A 19,496-nucleotide genomic window follows, 5' to 3' on the forward strand; every position below is an offset into this window, starting at 1 on the left:
CAATCTTAGTTTTTTTGATGTTGAGTTTCAAGCCAACCTTTGTGCTCTCCTCTTTTATCTTTAGCAAGGTCCTCTTCACTTTCTGCCATTAGAGTGGTATCATCTGCATATCTGAGGTTGTTGATGTTCTCCCCAGCAATCTTAATTCCAGCTTGGCCCCTAAACACCCCATTTTTTAGGATTTTAGAGACACTGGTCACATTTTATAAGGCAGTTGGGTAAAGCTATTATCATTCCTGTAGAACTCCTGAAAATAGACCTTGTCTTATGGAGCTATTTATCAATTAATAATACTTTAACATCTTTTTTTGCTTTTATTGGCTTTTCCCAAACTTGTCATTACAGACTAAGGATCTGATCTCCTTTATTATTCTTATGGAAACTTGGGGCCATGCCTTTTATCTATTGTTTTAACAAGAATTTTATCTGGTATCAGGAGCGAGCAGAGGCCATGTGTACCGAGATAATGACAAAATTACATTGTAGGAATGGAAAATGGGACAGGAGGCTTGATTGAGACAGAGATGTAAAAGCAAGAGTGCCTGATTGATGAGTAAAGCTTTGTAGGTCCAAGTCGTAACAGATAGCAACAGGCTGCTTGTAAACAGGCTGCTCGAAAACTTACAGGAAACATAATTAGCTTCTGTAGCTCTCCTCCAAAAATACAGGCCTATAGAAGTTCAGCAGCAGAGCATTTGGATCAAGGATACAATGACATGCTCTTGATCCTGGGAATGGCTATTAGGTATGTCAGCTAGGTTGGCCACTTCTGGGTTGGGAAATCCCTGGAGATTTTGGGGGTAGAGCCTGAGGAGAGGAGGGTTTAGGGAGGGGAGGGACGTCAACGGGGTATAATACCACAGAGCCCACCTTCCAAAGCAGCCATTTTCTCCAGCTGAACTGATCTCTGTTGCCGGGAGATCAGTTGTAATCCCAGGAGGTCTCCAGCCACTATTGGGAGGCTGGCAACCCAAGTTGTTAGCCCAGTGCTGGCAGCCAATGGGGGACTGTGGGGACAGAAACATAGGAAATTGGCATCACGCCGATGCCCCAGCATCACTTCTGGTGCAAACCTGGAAGTGATGTTGCCACATTGGTGTGATGCTCAGGTATTCCTGCTCAGCAGGAGACCAGGTAGCTCTGCTTCTAAAGCCTGTGTAGCAGGAGAAATCCCACTAGGGACACACACACCCATTATACTGCACTGGGAAAAATCATAGCCATTTAGGCTTCCAGTTTCTCTTCTTTTTTAAAATATTTGTTTGTATTTTGACAGTAGATTTGCCTTTCCCATTTTTGGTGTTGGTTTTTGTAGCTTCATTTTATTTCTTTATCGAGCTTTTTATTTGAACTAATTGTAGACTATCCACCACAAGTGCCAGAAGGTGAACAATATCATGAATTAAAACAAACCATACAAACATACAATATAAAACAAAAGTGTAAACACCAGGAAAAAATCTATTAAAAGGCTATAACCAATTTTAAAACATCAGCTGCACTAAACAGCTGTATTTTTACAAAGTATTGTATATGCATGTTGTACAGTTTCTCTTTACAATTTATGGAGCATTTAGATGTACAATGTATTTCTAGGGATGCCAGTCTCCAGGTGGGACCTGGAGATCCTCCAGAAGTACAGCTCGTGTGCAGACTACAAAGAAAATGGATGCTTCGGAGGGTGGATCATATGGCGTTGTACCCCACCGAGGTCCCTGCTGTCCTCAGGCTTCACCTCTAAATATCCAGGAGTTTTGCAAGCCAGAGCTAGCAGCCCTAACCCCCCATTCCCCATCAATAGCCAGGGAGGACCTGGCAACAGAGGCCATTTACTTCAATGGATTTAGAAGGATGTAACTCAGTTTAGGGTTACACTGCATATCTTATATTAAACTTACTGTCCCTGTGTGTATGAATGAAATCCATACAGACATGTTACTAATTCAGCCTTCTCTTTAGACTCCACAGCTTTTTAGAAAAAATATGATAAAATGCAAATAAACAAAGAAAATAAAAGGGGGGGGGGTTAAAACACCTTGATGGGGAATGAAAATACTCTAGAATGGCCAGAATACCTCCTTTTATAATACTTCTTGGCCCTATAAATTAATGCATGGAAAGGTGATCAAGAAACATTTTAATAAATAACTAGAAAGAACAACTGAGCATCAGTTTAAAAAAAAGGTGGAAGGGAAAATTAGCTGGATCAAGCCTCTGAGAGCTCAGAAAATCCTGGAGGGGAAATTTTATAGTGGTGAGGTGGGATTTTCAAATTATTCCTCCTCCTATGAGGGGTACCCAGTCTGTTCGGCATAATGCAGATATACTGACACACAGGTAATGTTGAAAAATGTACATTTTACTGGGAGGACCAGAGTCAGGAAGAAGAAAATAATAATTCCAGTGGGTAACCACATTAGTCTGATGCAGCAAACATGATAGGCAGGGATACTGTGGCATCTTATAGCCTAACATGATTTTATTCCAGTTTAAGTGTTCATGGACTAGTTCCAGTTCCTCAAACTCTACCTAAGAGGTGTTGAACTCATTTGTTACAAGGGTCAGATCTGACATAAATGTCATTTTGTCGGCCTGGGCCACGTGTGCCCTAAAACATAATGCCATGCCCTGCAGATATAAACTGTACAAACAACAGCAGCTCATAAGCTCTGAGTTGGTGTATCCTTACTGCAAGGCCCCATGGGCTGGAAGGGGTGTACAAAGGAAAATCCACATGGGCAGCACTAGGCAGACACTCCCACAATGCTTGACTGCTGCAGACAGGGGTTATTTTGTAGAAAAAGAGGTGAAGGAGCTCATTAGCATAACTCATTAGCATAACTTATTTGCATATGCCACACACCCTGGCATCACCGGAAGTGTGTCAGAAGGCAACACCCACCGCTCAGGCTCCACTGGACTGTTTTGGATTGCCAGCTATTGGGGGGGAGGGGACATGCAAATCTGTCTTCACAGAGGAGGGAGAGCTTGTACCTGAATAAAACTTGGTCTTAAAGGTGCCACTGGACTGTTTTGGATCGGGGGCCGGGGGGGGCTCTGCAACTTACCTGGCTACTTCTTGCTCTGACTGAGGGCTGCTGGGAGCAGGGGGCGGGGCTTGTTCCTCTTTACTGCCGGAGCTCCGCTCCTGTGCGCTCCTGCAGGAAATGACCCCTGGCTGCAGATGAGGTTGTTCCGCTGTGCTGAAGCCACAATGGAGAGGCTCCTCCTAGCACTCCCTCCCTTGCACCAGTTGCTCGTGGGCTGTGTAAGAGCCCCGGATGGGCCAGTTTAACACCCCTGCTCTACCTTCTACTGGAATAACATTTTTTTAAACTTTAAGTTATCACAGGACTCTAGAGAATATTAAAGAACTGCAGGGTCAATTTGCACAATGCTGAAGTGAAATTGAAATGGATTTAGGAGTCTAAAGCAGCAAGGCTAAGAAATTTCAAATCACCCGGCAGGCAGTGAATTTCTCTGCTGTCTGCTTAGGAATCATAATACTTTAATGCATTCAATCAGATTCACAATTATAACTGTTTATAAATGAGACATTTGGGGGTGGGAGGAAGGAAGAGCATTCTAGGCATTCTGCTCCACTGAAGCATAGGACTTTACTGAAACACAATATTTATTGATGACTGATGTATATGATGTGTGAATGATTTAATTGCCTGTCTGAGCAATTGCCTGCTGAGTTGAGCATTTATGTAGAAAGGATGGGTGATAGTAGAACTCAATTTGGCTGCATGAGACTACACATGCACAAAAAGCCAGTTGCGCTGCACTGCAGGGTTAGTAAGGAGTACAGTGAAACAACCTGCCAAACACCCGCAAACAGACTGACAACCTATCACATCAATAGCTGAAAAATCCGGTCTCTGTTCTCAACCAGTGAACAGGACATAAGCTGAACTGGTGGGCACTAGAGCATCCCTAATACATATGGGATTTCAGTTGAATCATGCAGGAGGAGGATATGACAGTGATGGATATCTCAGAAGAATGGTGTCAGAAATCAAAGCTGCATAAAAGCCACATCCTCTGGCTCAGAAGTGTTGCATGGTAAGAAACATCTTCCTTAAGTGAGCTTCCATAGTTCTCAGGTTGGGATACTAGCATTCAGAAAGAACTCCTAGCTCAAATTAGACCCTGGATCAGAGCTTCAGTGACCCCTTTGGCCAGACTTAGGACAGAAGGATAGGATCAAGGTTTGCACCTTGCAGCTCCAGAGGGGCATCCTGTATTCTGTCTAACCGCTGTAGATCAAGTTGCTGCTGCGGAGGCCAATCATGTGCAAAAGGACTGTACCTTATAGATTCCACTTTGGTCCTTTTTTTGACAGGTTAGCTCTCAGCTTTGCTTCTGACCTGCCACTCCTAGATGGCCAATATTTTTTTTCTGAAATCAAAAGTTATCAAGCCCATCTGCAGACGGGCTGACCAGATGCTCTTTCAGATGAATTCCAGGTTCCCTGAATAGATAGATGAAAGCTTAACTACCAGCATCATATGGCCCAGTATTTTCATGAGCTACTTCTTTTCTCTCTTCCGTTGCACTGAAAAGTGGTGTCACAGCCTCAGTTCAGGATGGATGTGTCTTTGGGAATCACTTATCCTTGAACAAGGGCACCCAATCTCCTGCAGAGAAGGTGGCTAGATGCAGCAGAGCATAGAGGCACTGAACCTTTAAGAGGTGTGTAGACAAGAGGGTTTTAACTGGTGAGCCTGCTAGCATTCCATCTCCTACACATTTTTGTATTGGAACATGCTTGACCTGGAGCTAGTGGCAGAGTGCTTATGCTAAGTTCTGCCTGCTAATATTTTTTTTGTATCATTGCAAGGACTGAATGCAAAGCTGTCTGTCCAAGGTCAGGGGAGCTGCCTGGGTTGAGACTTCTGCAGCACAGGTGGCAGCTGACGGAATTTGCTGGTTTGCTTTTCAGGCACTGTCGCTGCGTTACTGGCTGGACTATATATATATATATAAAAGAGCAACCCTGCTGGATCAGAGACCAACGGTCCACCTAGTCCAGCATCTCATCTCCCACAGTGGCCAACCAGTCCCCCTGGAGAGCCAACAACAGGTCATAGAGGCCGAGGCCTTCCCCTGATGTTGCCTCCTGGCTCTGGGATCCAGAGGCTTTGTGCCTGTGAACGTGGAGGCTCCCCTCAGTCATCATGACTAGTAGCTATCAATTGACTTATCCTCCATGAATCTATCTCATCCCCTTTTAAAGTGGTTTATTCCTATAAGAACGTAACTAGTGAAATACCAGCTAGTTATTCATCTTCCCTGTAGATCCACTCTGTCTGTCCCAGGATGAGAGCCGCAGTTTCTTTTCTAGAGGCAAATCAATTCTCACCATATGACTGGCCACTAAATCCTCGCTGGCAATTGACTCTATTTCTTTTGGCCTTCTAAGGCAGTTTCCTTTGCATAGCACTGGGCTTGACTACACTGGCAGCATAGCAGGGAACTACCCTGAACCCAGTCAGCAGGGAAGGAATAATCTCTCCTTGGATGGGGGGGGGTGAAGGGGGCAAAACCCAAGTCCTTGTGATCAAGTATACTGAGAGATATCATCAATCTGTCATTTAAAAAAAATGCCTGGGGTCTTCCACTTACAGTTCTTTCCAACCTTCTAATACTTCAGCAATTGTGATCGGTATCTGGGTGAAGGCGGCTTTTGTCTGAGAGTTTTGGGCTGCGAGGAATGAAACTGAACCTTTCAACAGCCCAGCGTCCTGCTGCTCAATTTCTGCGGTGCCTCCACAGATAGCAGCAGGATGCTAAATGCAAAGGTTCGCTAGTGGAAAGCTCTACCCTGAGTAATTTGTATGCATCCAATTAGAACCATTCTCCCTGACTCGCCTGGTCCCTTTTAATAAGGGGTGAGGAGAGCCTTTCACGAAAATTAACCGCAGCGCGAGACTCCCACCTCGACGTCTCTCTTTGTGCCCTTTTAAATTGGCAAGTGGGTTCTTTAGCTTGGAGGAGAAGCCCCAGAGAAGAAATCTCCTTATGTAGACAAGCAGATTTAGTTTGCTTCACTGGCGCAGAACGCACCAACATGCGGTTTTGGGGTTTTGTTTCAATAAAGAGGCTGACCTACGCTTCGATGCTGGGACCAGCACTTTAAAAAGTCTCACTGCTCCATTCAGACACCATCCAGACCGTGACTTAAATGACCCAGCCTAGTAGCAATTGTTTCTAGAAATCCTGAGAAAATAAGAGACTGTTCAATGCTGCACTAGTATCATGTTGTTAGCTGGGTAATTAGACACCCTTCATTTACAAAGACTCCAGCACTTGCAGGAGAACGCAAAATGGAACTTTATTAAAACAGGCTGCCTTAACTAACTGTACATTCTAGGCTTTCCCCTCTTGTCTCCCCTGGAAGTCCCCATAGTATCACAGAATCATAGAGATGGAAAGGACCTCCAAGATCATCTAGTCCAAACCCCTGCACAATGCAGGAAATTCACTAATACCCCCACACACACCACCACCCCCAGTGACTTCTGTTCCAGGCCCAGAAGGTGAGAAAAAACCTCCAGGAACCCTGGCCAAACTGGCCTTGTGTCCCAGTCTTGACTGGGAGCTCCCAGGCCCAGCGGGAGACAGAGGGAACCCACCCGCCAGCCAGCTAACAGTACTCACTCGGAGGACCAGGGAAAGGGGCGAGGAGCCTGGAGGAGGGCCAAACGCATGAGAGGCCACGGAGGAGACCAGAGATGGCAGCAAAGTCGGAGGCAGCAGTGAGGGGGCCCCAAGGGAGCAGTGGAAGGTGCAGAGCCAGGACACAGCTCGGGGGCGGGGCCAAGTTGATCCCAACTCTACGGCATGGAAGCTGGCTGAAGGGGCCACGAGGAACCGGGGACAAGTGGCGGCAGCAGACGCAGAGGCCGCGGTGTGGACGGCATGCTGAGGCTGGACTGCAAAGCTGGGAGGATGGGTGGAGTCACCGGCCTCGGTGTCAAACCCTTTACCGGGGGGAGGAGCCGGAGAGGGGAGGGAGCAGGAGGCTGAGGGGGGAATAAAAATGGGAGACAAGCTGGCCGATGAGGAGGAACTGGGTTGGCTACAGCTGTGAATGGCAGAGAGAGAGAGAGAGGAGCACAAGGGTGGAGAGAGAACGGGAGCTGGACGGTGGGAACAGCGAAGGCCAGAATCCCATAGGGGTAAGAGGGTGATGCAACCCTCTGCACACCTCGACGTCTGAGGCCACATCTCTCCGGTGGAAGGACCCTCCTCGGCTTGAGCTCTTCCTCTCTGCATCTCCTCCCCCCCCTTTTGGTCGTGCAGGGAAGCCCTACTTGAGGTAAACCCTGACTACGCATCCCTTGTTGCCGGGGCAGCACGGTGACCAGTGGCTCACCCTCCGAGGGGCGGCACGAGCGTGACACCTGGAGAAAAGTTGCTTCCTTGTCCAGGCTTCTCTTTGACCCTTGAACCAGGACCATCTCTTGCTCTTATCCACTTGCAAGGAGGGGTGGGTTTTGTTTTGTTCTTGTTTTGTTCTTTTTTTGAAACCCCCAAGGGGGTATTTTTATTTTTTTTCAATAGACTACAAAACTACAAAGAAAAAATAGGAAGGGACTACATCTATGGATAAAGAAAAGATACCCACACTAACTAAAAACCCAAGAGTGAGAGATCATAACCCAGTTAAGCTAAATGTTAGTATTACATTTGTTAATAAGACAATATACTTGTAGAGTTCTTGCTTGGAGCTGCTTCTATGTTAGTAAATTAGTTATCTTGAGAAGGCCTTCTGAGCATCTTCAGTTCTTCAAAGAGCAATTTTCAGAGTCCTTCTGCCCTTACTTTGGCTTTCTGTCTCTAAAGTCATACACAGTTTTCGTCGCACCCATAGCCGCTTCAGCTGCAGAGTCCTCGTCCGATCCAGAGGTTACTGAATCACTTGACTTGGTTTCTTCCACCTTAGATTCTTCCCCTGTTCCCAGCTGGCATCTCAAAAATTCCTTGGCTTTAAAAATGGAATCAATCTTCTCTCTTTTATCATTGATTTTAAAGATGACCCCCTCGGGTATCCCCCACCTGTACTGAATTCCGTTGGTTTGAAGAAAAGAAATTCAATCCTTGTAAGCTTTCCTTTTTTGACGAATTTCAAATGGAATGTCCTTTAAAGTCTTAATTATTGTATTTCCCAGTTTCAGTGGGGTTGCTGAAGTTGCTTTTAATATGGCATCTCTGGTCTGTCTTCTTGCAAATCTTACCACAATCTCTCCAGGCAGGCTATTTTTTATATATATAATTGGAGTATGCCCTATAGACAGTCTCCATATCTTTTACTATTTCTTCTGCTGATAAGCCTGTAACTGGAGCGATAACCTTGGCCAGAGTCTCCTTCAAATCTTTTTCGGTTTCAGGGACCCCCTGGAACCTAAGAATCATGTTAGCCTTTTCCATCTGGAGCTGTAACAAACGATTTTCTTGAAGGTTTTGCCTTCTTTCAACTTCTCCCACTCTTTTCTTCATCTTTTTATTACCGGTGTCCATCTCTACTATTTTTCCTGTTTCCCTCCACTTTCTTGTCTGTTTCTGCCAACTGACGCTACTGTAAAGTGAAGTTTTGATTCAACGAGGTCAGCTGCTGGTTAATACCATCGAGTTGCTCTACCACTGGCTTTAACATATCTGCTATCAGCTTCATGATGTCAGTTCCTTCCTCTGGCCTCAGGCTTTGACTCCCTGGTTTCGCTTTGAACTTTCCTTGTGTCGCGCCATTTTTCCAATTTGTTTACAAATTCAAACCGTTATACAAAGGCTCGAAGGGCTCGTCCTTTCACAGCAGGCTCTCAGATAAGTCTCTCAAAAGAAATCGCTGTTTGCTTCCCCCCTCTCCCCCTTCGCTTCACTTGATTCTTTATGCGCATAGGAGGCGTCCCTTCCTGCTCTCCGCTTTCCCACGGGGGGGGGGATTTGCTTATCAATCAGTCCGCTCAAACAGAACTCACATTCATTGTCGGTCTTCAATCAGACCTCGCTCCCAATCATCGTTATTCCACTGGATCTCTCGCGCTTGCCCCAGTCAAACTAGCTTGTGCCCGAAAGCCACACAGCAACCAGACTGTCAGGGCGGAGGGAAGCCTCTATTCTCTGGCAAATAGCCATCGAAGAGGCTAACCCTCAAAAGCCCTCTGGCATAGAGCCCTTCCCAAGAGCTCCGTGGAGGTGCCACTTGAGGTGGCACCCCTCTATGTTGCTGGTGTGCTAATTGCTCCTCCACAGGTCGGAGAGAGTGACCGCCATCGCTAGTCCACTTTTGGCTTCTTCGGTTTTGTTTTGTTCTTAATGTCGGGGGCATTCAAAATGTCACAGTCAGTCATTTGCTGTCTGTCATCATATGAGCCATTTCTGCCATCTCATGCTGCAGCATTTACAGACCAGGTCTAAAGCTGCATTACTATGTATTCTTAATTGGAAGAAAGTTATTTATTATTTATTTATTATTTTAGATTTATATCCTGCCTTGCCTGCCATGTATTGAATAACGTGAAATTTACTCCTAACTTAAGTAAATATGCATTGACTGGGATGCATAGCTACAGTCTTGCACACAGGTAGGCTGTGCATGTCTTAATGTGTAAAGAGATCCATCCCTGTGCCTGCAGGGTTAAAAGCTTCAGGAAATGAAGACATTATGAGGCAGCCATTTTACACAGGATGCAGCCAATTTGATTTTCTGGCTTTTCTTTTCAGGCAACTACAGCTAAAAGCAGTAAAAGCCAAGGGGGGAATTGCCACCATTTAGAGAGTGAGGGGGGATTTGCTGCATGCATTTCTGATTGTGTATGATTATTCCTTGTGGGGAACACCTGTGTTTCTGAATCCCTGTTCCAAACAGAGAGGGCATAAAGAGACTAAGCATGGAAAATCCATTACTGAACCTCTATTTTTATTTTAAAACAACCTCTTTTCTCCTTCTTTCCTTGGAGTAGAAGTGGGCTTTAACCCTTTAACCATGCCCTGATCTAAATCCCACACCAATTGATATTTGGCCAGCTGGGAAATATATATTTTTTCCCAGTACATCAAACAGTACTAGCTACGGAAAATGAATGAGGGGAAGGGTTAAACCATCTCTTTACCAGATGACCCCAATCCATTGTTTTCACCTAATAGCATTTTGAGTAAATATGGTTATAAATAATTAAATGGACCCATTCATGTTGAAGGCATAAATACCTTTTTTTTTAAAATGTAAAGGGGTAATTTGTCCTTGGTTCCTATTTTGCTATAAGGGTTAAGGTGTGTTAAAAGAGCCACAACAACTGCTCTGAAAAATGCACTTTCTTTTTTTTTTTTTGTAATTTCATCTTCACAATATCCAAGAGTGGGCTTGCTCTGAAAATTACTCTTCCCTGCAAAGGAACTCTCCTTTCCTCCATCCCCCAAATCTGAACTGGTGATCTGGAAAACTGGACTGTGATATAATTTTGCCAATGTACAAAGGAAACTTCCAGTTCTTGCAATGCGTAGGCATTTAATAGTGTGAATTAGAACTCAAAGCTCCTCTAAGCCACATTTTCAGATAGAGGGTGATCAACATGATAGAAAGAACTTTAGTACTTAGGCCCCTGCCACACGGCAGGGGATAAGTCGCTCAAAGCGCGGCTTTTAAAAGCCGCGCCAAAGTTGAGACGCCGTGGCAGGATCCCACGATCCCCTGGGCCGCGGCGCCTTTTCTCCCCGGCACGATCAGATGCCGGGGTGAAAACACAGTTCAGACAGGGAGCCTGCCGAACTGCGCATGTTGGAGCATGTGCAGTTCGGCTAGGAGCCGGGGATGAGCCGGCGCAAAGACGCGCCGGCGATCCAACGGCCCAGCTTGCGGCGCTTCAAGCAGAAGAACCACCCAGGTAGGTGGTTCTTTGTAGTGTGGGTTTTCGGGCGGAAAGGACAGATCGGGGACGGGCAGGCAACGCTTCCCAGATGTTGCCGTGGGATCGCGCCCGTTTGCTCCACCCCCGATCTGTCCCACTCCCGGCACAAAACCCCTAGTGTGAACAGGACCTTAGTGTTGCTAGTTCTGGCTTGGAAAGTTCTTGGAGATTTGCGGGTGGGGACAGAAGAGTTTGGGGGGGGGAGTTCAGCAGGGATGTGATGTCAGTCTAGGACTTCTGCATTCGTGCATTGGACCCTCCAAAACTGCCATTTACTCCAGGGCAACTAATCTGTGTAGGCTGAAGATCAGTTGTATTTCTAGAACTCCAGGCCCACCTTGAGGTTGGTATCCCTGTTATTCCTCTGTGATGAAGTAATTCTTGTTTCAGCATTAGTATTCCCACTAACTTTGTCTACAAGAGCAACATGTTCAAATAGAGCCTAAGGTCAAAATTAAAGATGCTCCTGCACTTTTTCTTCCAAGAATTCTTTGTGCTCCAAGGATAGCCCCTATGTTAGGAGCTGGAAGCCAAATGAACATCTCCAAGTATGGTAAAGTTGCTACATGTTAAATGAAGAGAATCTGGTGGCTTTCACCAGTTTTTTGAGGACCACTAAAAAAGGAAATAACCTGTATTTCTAAATTCCCTTTCTCACAATACAAGAACTCGTGAGCACTCCATGAAACTGCTGAGTGGTCGGGATTAGAACGGATAAAAGGAAGTACTTCTTCACCCAAAGAGTGATTAACACATGGAATTCACTGCCACAGGAAGTGGTGGCGGCTACCAGCATGGACGGCTTCAAAAGGGAATTAGATAAGCATATGGAGCAGAGGTCCATCAGTGGCTATTATCCACAAGGTATAGCTAGGGGCTCTGGGGCAAGTGATGCTCTGTCTTCTTGGTGCTTGGGGGGGGTCAACAGTGGGAGGGCTTCTAATGTCCTGGCCCCACTGGTGGACCTCCTGATGGCACCTGGTATTTCTGGTCACTGTGTGACACAGAGTGTTGGACTGGATGGGCCTTTGGCCTGATCGAACATTGGCGTCTCTTATGTTCTTATGTTCTTATGTTAAATCACTTCAGCTTTCATTCTGAACCTTTTTTTCCCCTCACAGATTTTTTTAAAAATGCATTTGAACATCGCAAACTTTTGCATATCGAAAGATCTCAAGAAAGCAATGTACTTATATTTCCCCAGAGACCCTGAAGCCAAATTTGTAAATCTGGCATTATGCTTAACATTTTCCAGCCTCATATCTTCCTCCCACATTCTTTATTAGACTGTAATTTGAATGCTATTGCTTGCTGTGGGATCTCTTAAGTTGAACTCCCAAAGGCATTTACAAATATTCGAAGCTGCAGTCAAAGAAATGTTCACCTTGCGGGGGTGAATGCTAACACAGACTTGTTTCTCTCTTTTTGGGGGGGAAAGAAAGTTTTTCTTTTTTGGAAACATAAACAGAATGACTGATTAAGTTTAATCAAAAATGCACTATCTTGCTTTCCTACTGGCAAGCCCTTGATTAGCTCTCTGTAACTATCTCAGCTGCTGTTTCATTCCAAGCTGAAATCAGAGCCAGTCCACTCAAGTCTCTTGTTCCCTCAACTGACCTCAGATTATTTTATGCTTTCAATTTGAGGCATCCCAGCTTTGGAAAACAGCACTCAGCAGGACAAGCATGCAAAAGCTTTGCATGCCATTGCAATACCCATGCAATAGACATGATAAAAAATAGATCTGAATAAAGGGGGAGCGAGATCGGACCATCAACAGTGTTGTTTTAGATGAAAGATAGGCAGTTCCCAGTACATTTGCTGATTTGGGAACAATAGACCATTTGGCTTGGCACTTGGGGCCAGATATCCTTCCAAGCAACTGAGGCTGGGGCCAGTGGTGTGGGAGAAGGCAAGAGGAGTGTTTCATGGCCCCCATCACTTCCCAGATCTGTAGAGCCACCAGCTGAGTCCAAGACAAATCACTGAGATGCTGGCCCTGCCACTGGGGCTTGGCTCACTCCAGCCACAACCTTTGTCGCCAGCTTCCCCTTTTGTTTTCAGGCACACCATCTTTGCAGGTAGATGTTGCATTTTATTCAGCACTTTGGCCCAACTGGTAGTCTCCGTTTTAGACTCTTGGGGAGGCTAGTTCACAGGGGCCACTCGGTTCTCTAGACAAGAAGTCTGGGGGCCAGAACCAACACCTTTATGGCTGTATTAACATACTACCAGAGGAATCACAGTGTATTAAAATACTGGCATCACACAACTCTAATGGCTTCCACAAAATCAGAATAGATTTTTTTTTTGTTCATATCTTACCTTTCCATTAGCACACCCAAGGAAGCAAGCAAAATCAAAAGTGGCATATTGGTAAAGGCTCTAAATCAATACATAGTAGAAAATAGAGGGCTGGCCCCTCTACATAGGATCGTGTTCTTGATAACAGTACAAGGGGTGCATATGTACAGGATTCTTGGCCTCTCCCTCTGTTCTGGCACTTGCTGTTCTCTGTGCTGGAGATTTGGATTTTGCTTGCTTCCTTGGATGGCACCTTTAAGACCAACAAAGTTTTATTCAAGGTATGAGCTTTCGTGTACAGGCACACTTTTTTCAAATACATCGAAAGGAAGGTAAGGTTCAGACTTATAGACAGGACCGAACAGCAAATTAACATGTAACATGATGAAGATATTTTAAGATATGTGAAGACAAAACTAAATAACAAGCTAAGGTTGTAAGGTTAACAGTTACCTTTCCTTCCTTCTAAAGTATTTGACAAAGTGTGCATACACACGAAAGCTCATACCTTGAATAAACCTTTGTTGGTCTTAAAGGTGCCCCACGGGACACTAAATTTGTTCTACTGCTTCAGACCAACATCGCTGACCACCTGGAGGTAGCAATACAATATTGCTTATATGTAAAAAACAGCTTTGACAGAACTATGGCTTGCCCAAGGTCATCCAGCAGCTGCAAGTGGAGGAGTGGGGAATCAAACCCGGTTCTCCTAGTGTACAGTCTACACACTTAACCACTACTCCAAACTTTGTTGGTCTTAAAGGTGGCACGGGACTCAAACTTTGTTCTGCTGCTTCAGACGAACATGGCTACTACCCACCTGAATCTATGAAGAACAAGAGGACATGATACAAACGAATCTAAAAGCTGCCAGTGAAAATGGAGAATTAAAAGCATTGACTATATATAAAAGGCGGGAGGACAGGGGGAATCATGAAGGAGGCCTACCCCTCCTTGCCATCACCACTTCTGGATCTCTGCCCCCCCCCCCCCCCCCCCGCACGCCCCCCCCCCCCCCCCCCCCCGGGGGGGCCTCATCCTGTCATCTCTAGTTTGCCACCCACCACCACCTGCTTCACCTGCCCTTCCTCTTCCTGCCCAGTGCCCAGTGCCCACCCACTCACCTCCCCAATTTCCTCCTCCACCACATTTTCACATGACCTTCTGAGTTGCTTTTTTTGTTGTTCAGTCGCACAGTCAAGTTTGACTCTTCGCGACCCCATGGACAAGATCACGCCAGGCCCTCCTGTCTTCCGCCGTCCTCTGAAGTTTGCTCAATTTCATGTTCGTTGCATCTATGACACTGTCTAACCATCTCATCCTTTGCTGTCCCCGTCTTCTTTGACCTTCAATCTTTCCCAGCATCAGGGTCTTCTCCAGTGAGTGCTCCCCTCTCATTTGGTGGCCAAAGTATTTGAGCTTCAGTTTCATTATCTGGCCTTCCAGGGAACAGTCAGGGTTGATTTCTTTTAGGATTGACTGATTTGATCTTCTTGCAGTCCAAGGGACTCTCAAGAGTCTTCTCCAGCACCATAGTTCAAAAGAATCTATTCTTCGGTGCTCCTCCTTCCTTATAGTCCAACTCTCGCAGCCATACATGACTACTGGGAATACCATTGCTTTGACCATGCGGACTTTTGTTGGCAGGGTGATGTCTCTACTTTTTATCATGCTGTTTGTTTGTTTTTTAGTTGCTAAGGCAACTCAAAATCCTACCCCAAATCTGTTTTTGCTTAGGGGGAAGTTATTCTGCACATGCATATTCATCATCCCTAACATTTGAAGGGCTTGCATCCCCAAATTCTTTGGGTTTGCAGAACCCTATATTGTCTTGTGGCTGGCCCCGTTGTGCATATTTTCCTATCTGCCTGGGAGGCAGCCACTGTCTGTTACATATAGTGATATACAAAACAGGGGAAACTCATTCATTGCTTTTTGGGTACAAGGCTGTACATTTTTTCTGTTCAACTGTGCCCTTACATAGAAATGAAAATGATTTTACCTCAGCACATCTTTTATACATTTCAGTTATAAATAGAATATAGACAAGGAGAACAATCTTCATGACATATGTTAGCAGCCTAGTACTCTGGAATCCTTGTCTACAATGGAAACTCTTAAGCACTTCAGTTTTTTAAAGGCCATTTTGAAAGAGTCTGTTTCTATAGTATCACATTTTCCAAGACTCCTGTCTTTTACATACATGTGAAGAAATGTTGCTCATTTCTGATTGCTGGCCTAATAGTGTCAGCATGACTCAGTATGACTGACACTTGTTCCTTGAGGCAACTGCTAGAGATACATCTAATGAGGTTTGCTTTGATTTCTTAGTTGAAGGTTTAAGGGTTCAAGATTGAACTTCCTGGTATATAAATTTCATTCATTCATTCAATCTGACCCTTGGTTCTGAGATGACCTTCTGATGACAGCATTCATTATAACTAATGCTCATATTCCTGCCTAACCCGATCTGCTTTGAAAGTCCTTTCTGAACAGTGCCAAGCAGATGGTTTGTACAGCATTCCCCATTTACCTCCACCCCATGTGCAGCCTGATACCTTTGAAGCTCTACTTCTGGCGGAGGCTGATTCACACATGCTAGTACATCAGTCAAGGACTCACAGTTGAATGTATGGACTATGTTTTCATTGAAAAATACCATCCCACGGGGAACGTGAAAGTTGTTTCTGTGGTCTAGACCTGAGGTAAACATTTCATATAGGTAGGCAGGGATCATTTCCTGCAGAAGCGCACAGGAGCAGAGCTCCGGCAGTAAAGAGCCCAGGGGGTGGGCACATGCAACAAGCCCCGCCCCCTGCTCCCCCAAGAAGCAAGAAGCAGCCAGGTAAGTTGCAGAGCCCCCCCCCCAGATAGCAATCCAAAACAGTCCAGTGGCACCTTTAAGGCCATGTTTTATTCAGATACAAGCTCTCCCTCCTCTGGGATGGCAGATCAGCAACCCCCCCCCCCCCCATAGCTAGCAATCCAAAATAATCCAGTAAAGCCTGAGCGGTGGATGTTGCCTTCTGACACACTTCCAGTGATGTCAGGGGGTGTGGCATATAAGTTATGACAATGAGTTATGCTAATGAGCTCCTGCACCTCTTTTTCTACAAAATGACACTTGTGGGTAGGTTTCATATGGGCAGGCTGCACCTGCCAAAGGATGGACATGAATGTGTAGTCTGACATGGGAAGCCCCTGCCTGCAGACCCCATTCTGGAAGGTCCCTGTCTATATTGTTATTCTAAAAAGCAATACCAGCAATACCAGATATGAGCTCGGTGGATCTCAAGCTTTAGAAGACCTGTAGCTTGTTAGTGATCTGGAACAACACCCATTTACTTCAGTGAGGCTCATGCAGAAGAATTTGCCAGTTGTTTGTACCAATAGTGGCTAAAGATTCAGACCTGAAGTATGCATTAGGTGAAAGGTACCAGGAGTCTGGGGACCAAGCTCTTTACTCTCTGAACTTCTGTGATTCTGAGGAGGGAGCTGCGGTCTGCTGCACAACAGCACCCCCACTTCTGGTGGCCAGAGGGTGCTATTGTAGCTTTCAAGGATCTCAGACTTTCTGTTAACCTGCTGCTGAGCCTGCTAAAATAGGAGTCCAATGACACCTTCAAGATGAACAATATTTACCCCACCATAAATTTTCATAACCAGCTTAATGGCTCAACTGTTCACAACTAAATTTCCTGCCAAAATTGTACCTGCTGTCCTCCAGATTCTCTGCCCGGACAACCTGGATTCAAATCTTGGTCAGCTGTGAACTGAGCTGTCTTCTGCAGATTGCTGTTTCTCAGCTTAATTATTTAATTAGACCTCTGTGATGTGGCACTCTGATCTGTCTGGAAGAAAAGCAGATGTGATAGGTCAGAAATCACTGAGATATTCTTGAACCTGTATCAGTGCTGATAATTACTTTATTTATTTATTTATTGAATTGAATTGAATTTTATTGTAACAGCGATTAGCCAGCAATATAAAACCAGAAAAAATAAATTACAATGGCCAAATAGTAAAATTTCCAAAAATCAGCAAGGTAAAAGGTGCTAACAATATAAACTTTACATTTGTTAAAACCAAACTAAGAGTGCGCTGCCATAAAACACAGTATAGTATAAAAGAATAAAACATGTTACCAAAGGGAACGGTACGAGTTAAAATCAACGGTCCTAACCCGAGTGCCAACCATCATGCTGATGCGCTTCTACCACCAAGGAACAAAATTTCGCAATCTGATAGAGCGCTGTGTGTTCAAGGTTAAGAAACAAGTTCTCCACCTTGTCCTGATCTGAAGTGCCTGCCAGAAGGGGATTAATAAGTTTAGTACGAGCCTCTTCAAATACCGGGCATCTTAGGAACACATGTTCCTGAGATTCAATCTCCCCCAACGCACACAAGCATAGCCTCTCTGTTCGGGGTATTTTTTTAAATTTACCCTCAAGAACTGCAGAGGGTAAGGCCGAGCATCTGGCCAGAGTATATGCCCTCCTAAGTTTACGTGACTCCAAAACGTTAAGATATGGGGCCTGCGCAACAATGTATTTAATTCTAATTGGCGCTATAAATGTTGGGGACACCTGTAGATCTAATTGACGTTCGGTATCCTTGATCCTCTGTCTTATTTCTAACTTAGCTCGGTCCCTACCCATCTCCAAAAGCGCTAAGGGAGAATACCCCAAGAGCGAGATTTTCCGCTTAACAGAAATCAGCCAATTAGATTCAAAGGCATCAGACAGAATCAGGGGCACTAGTCCACATGGGTTCAAATTGATCTTCAGCCAATAGAAGATGGAGTATAAGGCAATCATGGCTTCAACCTTCAGCATGCCAGTCTCTAGCCGTACCATTGCGTTGGATACGCATCTCGGAACTTGGAGCACTGCTCTCAAAAATTTCGATTGGACTAGCTCCAAAGGAGCATAGCTAGATGGAGGCGCTCCAAGCAGCGTTCCGTAGAGCATCTGGGCAAGTGTTTTGGCCTTGTAAAGTTTTAAAGCTGGTGGTACAAAATAGCCCCCTTGGGAGCTAAAAAACTTAAGAATGCCATGAGAGGATTTTTCACCCGAGCAAGCAGCTGCCTGGCTATGGGCAGTCCTAGATCCAGAGGCTTGGATGATCATGCCCAGATAGCGAAAACTAGCTACCTGTTCGAGGTTCTGCCCATTTACCCTCCACTTCCTTAGTTTGGGTCTCTTGCCAAAGGCCATCACCTTTGTCTTTGTATAATTTATATCCAGCTCCTGCTCATTGCAATAGCAAGCGAACTTCTTAATTGCCCTTCTCATTCCAATTGGGGTTCTAGAAAGAATAACAGCGTCATCAGCATATAACAGTATCGTGATAGAGCGCTGAGCCAATTTGGGGGGATGAAGATCTGCATCATCTAGGTACCCAACAACATCATTGAGGTAAAAATTAAATAGAGCAGGAGCTAGCATACAGCCTTGCCTAACTCCCTTTATTTATTATTTATTTATTATTGAGATTTATATCCCGCCCCATCCAATATTCAGCTCGGGGCGGGATATAAATATATAAATATATATAGTATTTTTGCCTCTCACTTATCAGCATATTTTCCTAGTATACACTTTTCCCTGTTTTGTTCAGCTGTGAAGAAAGGGAAGCGCAGGATCAGGACAACATTCACTGCAGAGCAACTCCAGGAACTAGAGAGGATCTTTCAAGTTACACACTACCCAGATGTCCACATCCGCAACCAACTGGCAGCAAAGATCAACCTCCCAGAAGCCAGGATCCAGGTAAATTCTTTGACTCTGTACTGCTATACCAACAAGTTGCTAAGTTACTGTAACCTACAAGCTAGCAAAAATTAGAAATCTGAGGATCACTTCATTACAGTATACTTATAGGTATAGTACATTTCCTTTATTTATTACCTCTGGAGTGTTTTGGAAAGATTATGATGGCATCTGTATGCCATTGCGTTGACAAACTAAGTACAACCCAGTCATAATATATCATAGAAAAACCCTATTTTTTGTTGCCACCTCATTATGCTAAAAAATTGATTCCCCAGTTGCTAGAGTCATATATTTGAAATCAGTTCATTTTCTCAGAATGAGTGATTGTGTTTAATTGCCAAGCTCTTTATATAAAAAGATAGGTTTTAATATCTGGGAGAGGTTATCCCAAACTTTCTTCTCCCAGGAGTCCATATGGTCATTGCACAGTATATACTTAGATAAGATGAAAAGATACATCTCTCTGCCTTACTTTAAAGGTCAAACCAAACAAGAACCAGTT

This window comes from Gekko japonicus, unplaced genomic scaffold (assembly GCF_001447785.1).
Source record: "Gekko japonicus isolate JY-2015 unplaced genomic scaffold, Gekko_japonicus_V1.1 scaffold233, whole genome shotgun sequence".
Lineage (NCBI taxonomy): Eukaryota > Metazoa > Chordata > Lepidosauria > Squamata > Gekkonidae > Gekko > Gekko japonicus.